Here is a 4,006-nt window from a genome sequence, read left to right as displayed (position 1 = left end):
AAGAGGAGGCAGGTAACCCCCTAGTAACACTAGTAAGAGGAGGCAGGTAACCCCCTAGTAACACTATATAAGAGGAGGCAGGTAACCCCCTAGTAACACTAGTAAGAGGAGGCAGGTAACCCCCTAGTAACACTATATAAGAGGAGGCAGGTAACCCCCTAGTAACACTATATAAGAGGAGGCAGGTAACCCCCTAGTAACACTAGTAAGAGGAGGCAGGTAACCCCCTAGTAACCCTAGTAAGAGGAGGCAGGTAACCCCCTAGTAACACTAGTAAGAGGAGGCAGGTAACCCCCTAGTAACACTAGTAAGAGGAGGTAGTAACCCCCTAGTAACACTAGTAAGAGGAGGTGAGTAACCCCCTAGTAACACTATATAAGAGGAGGCAGGTAACCCCCTAGTAACCCTAGTAAGAGGAGGCAGGTAACCCCCTAGTAACACTAGTAAGAGGAGGCAGGTAACCCCCTAGTAACCCTAGTAAGAGGAGGCAGGTAACCCCCTAGTAACACTAGTAAGAGGAGGTAGGTAACCCCCTAGTAACCCTAGTAAGAGGAGGCAGGTAACCCCCTAGTAACCCTAGTAAGAGGAGGCAGGTAACCCCCTAGTAACACTAGTAAGAGGAGGCAGGTAACCCCCTAGTAACCCTAGTAAGAGGAGGCAGGTAACCCCCTAGTAACACTATATAAGAGGAGGCTGAGTAACCCCCTAGTAACACTAGTAAGAGGAGGTGAGTAACCCCCTAGTAACCCTAGTAAGAGGAGGCAGGTAACCCCCTAGTAACCCTAGTAAGAGGAGGCAGGTAACCCCCTAGTAACCCTAGTAAGAGGAGGCAGGTAACCCCCTAGTAACACTAGTAAGAGGAGGCAGGTAACCCCCTAGTAACACTATATAAGAGGAGGCAGGTAACCCCCTAGTAACCCTAGTAAGAGGAGGTGAGTAACCCCCTAGTAACCCTAGTAAGAGGAGGCAGGTAACCCCCTAGTAACCCTAGTAAGAGGAGGCAGGTAACCCCCTAGTAACCCTAGTAAGAGGAGGCAGGTAACCCCCTAGTAACACTAGTAAGAGGAGGCAGGTAACCCCCTAGTAACCCTAGTAAGAGGAGGCAGGTAACCCCCTAGTAACCCTAGTAAGAGGAGGCAGGTAACCCCCTAGTAACCCTAGTAAGAGGAGGCAGGTAACCCCCTAGTAACCCTAGTAAGAGGAGGTGAGTAACCCCCTAGTAACCCTAGTAAGAGGAGGCAGGTAACCCCCTAGTAACCCTAGTAAGAGGAGGCAGGTAACCCCCTAGTAACCCTAGTAAGAGGAGGCAGGTAACCCCCTAGTAACACTAGTAAGAGGAGGGCAGGTAACCCCCTAGTAACCCTAGTAAGAGGAGGCAGGTAACCCCCTAGTAACCCTAGTAAGAGGAGGCAGGTAACCCCCTAGTAACACTATATAAGAGGAGGCAGGTAACCCCCTAGTAACCCTAGTAAGAGGAGGTGAGTAACCCCCTAGTAACCCTAGTAAGAGGAGGCAGGTAACCCCCTAGTAACACTAGTAAGAGGAGGCAGGTAACCCCCTAGTAACACTAGTAAGAGGAGGCAGGTAACCCCCTAGTAACCCTAGTAAGAGGAGGCAGGTAACCCCCTAGTAACACTAGTAAGAGGAGGCAGGTAACCCCCTAGTAACCCTAGTAAGAGGAGGCAGGTAACCCCCTAGTAACCCTAGTAAGAGGAGGTGAGTAACCCCCTAGTAACCCTAGTAAGAGGAGGCAGGTAACCCCCTAGTAACACTAGTAAGAGGAGGCAGGTAACCCCCTAGTAACCCTAGTAAGAGGAGGCAGGTAACCCCCTAGTAACCCTAGTAAGAGGAGGTGAGTAACCCCCTAGTAACCCTAGTAAGAGGAGGCAGGTAACCCCCTAGTAACCCTAGTAAGAGGAGGCAGGTAACCCCCTAGTAACCCTAGTAAGAGGAGGCAGGTAACCCCCTAGTAACACTAGTAAGAGGAGGCAGGTAACCCCCTAGTAACACTAGTAAGAGGAGGCAGGTAACCCCCTAGTAACCCTAGTAAGAGGAGGCAGGTAACCCCCTAGTAACCCTAGTAAGAGGAGGCAGGTAACCCCCTAGTAACCCTAGTAAGAGGAGGTGAGTAACCCCCTAGTAACCCTAGTAAGAGGAGGCAGGTAACCCCCTAGTAACCCTAGTAAGAGGAGGTGAGTAACCCCCTAGTAACCCTAGTAAGAGGAGGTGAGTAACCCCCTAGTAACCCTAGTAAGAGGAGGCAGGTAACCCCCTAGTAACCCTAGTAAGAGGAGGTGAGTAACCCCCTAGTAACCCTAGTAAGAGGAGGCAGGTAACCCCCTAGTAACCCTAGTAAGAGGAGGCAGGTAACCCCCTAGTAACCCTAGTAAGAGGAGGCAGGTAACCCCCTAGTAACCCTAGTAAGAGGAGGCAGGTAACCCCCTAGTAACACTAGTAAGAGGAGGCAGGTAACCCCCTAGTAACCCTAGTAAGAGGAGGCAGGTAACCCCCTAGTAACCCTAGTAAGAGGAGGCAGGTAACCCCCTAGTAACACTAGTAAGAGGAGGCAGGTAACCCCCTAGTAACCCTAGTAAGAGGAGGCAGGTAACCCCCTAGTAACACTAGTAAGAGGAGGTGAGTAACCCCCTAGTAACACTAGTAAGAGGAGGCAGGTAACCCCCTAGTAACACTAGTAAGAGGAGGCAGGTAACCCCCTAGTAACACTAGTAAGAGGAGGCAGGTAACCCCCTAGTAACCCTAGTAAGAGGAGGCAGGTAACCCCCTAGTAACCCTAGTAAGAGGAGGCAGGTAACCCCCTAGTAACCCTAGTAAGAGGAGGTGAGTAACCCCCTAGTAACCCTAGTAAGAGGAGGTGAGTAACCCCCTAGTAACCCTAGTAAGAGGAGGCAGGTAACCCCCTAGTAACACTAGTAAGAGGAGGCAGGTAACCCCCTAGTAACACTAGTAAGAGGAGGTGAGTAACCCCCTAGTAACCCTAGTAAGAGGAGGTGAGTAACCCCCTAGTAACACTAGTAAGAGGAGGCAGGTAACCCCCTAGTAACCCTAGTAAGAGGAGGTGAGTAACCCCCTAGTAACACTAGTAAGACGAGGTGAGTAACCCCCTAGTAACACTAGTAAGAGGAGGTGGGTAACCCCCTAGTAACCCTAGTAAGAGGAGGCAGGTAACCCCCTAGTAACCCTAGTAAGAGGAGGTGAGTAACCCCCTAGTAACACTAGTAAGAGGAGGTGAGTAACCCCCTAGTAACACTAGTAAGAGGAGGTAGGTAACCCCCTAGTAACCCTAGTAAGAGGAGGCAGGTAACCCCCTAGTAACCCTAGTAAGAGGAGGCAGGTAACCCCCTAGTAACCCTAGTAAGAGGAGGCAGGTAACCCCCTAGTAACCCTAGTAAGAGGAGGCAGGTAACCCTCTAGTAACCCTAGTAAGAGGAGGTGAGTAACCCCCTAGTAACCCTAGTAAGAGGAGGCAGGTAACCCCCTAGTAACACTATATAAGAGGATGCAGGTAACCCCCTAGTAACCCTAGTAAGAGGAGGTGAGTGACCCCCTAGTAACACTATATAAGAGGTTGCAGGTATCCCCCTAGTAACCCTAGTAAGAGGAGGTGAGTAACCCCCTAGTAACCCTAGTAAGAGGAGGCAGGTAACCCCCTAGTAACACTATATAAGAGGTTGCAGGTATCCCCCTAGTAACCCTAGTAAGAGGAGGTGAGTGACCCCCTAGTAACACTATATAAGAGGTTGCAGGTATCCCCCTAGTAACCCTAGTAAGAGGAGGCAGGTAACCCCCTAGTAACCCTAGTAAGAGGAGGCAGGTAACCCCCTAGTAACCCTAGTAAGAGGAGGCAGGTAACCCCCTAGTAACACTATATAAGAGGAGGCAGGTGACCCCCTAGTAACCCTAGTAAGAGGAGGCAGGTAACCCCCTAGTAACCCTAGTAAGAGGAGGCAGGTAACCCCCTAGTAACACTAGTAAGAGGTTGCAGGTA

Source organism: Bolinopsis microptera, chromosome 4, assembly GCF_026151205.1.
Source record: "Bolinopsis microptera isolate Bmic1 chromosome 4, MBARI_Bmic_1.0, whole genome shotgun sequence".
In the NCBI taxonomy this organism is placed as follows: domain Eukaryota; kingdom Metazoa; phylum Ctenophora; class Tentaculata; order Lobata; family Bolinopsidae; genus Bolinopsis; species Bolinopsis microptera.
This window is presented reverse-complemented; position numbering follows the sequence as displayed.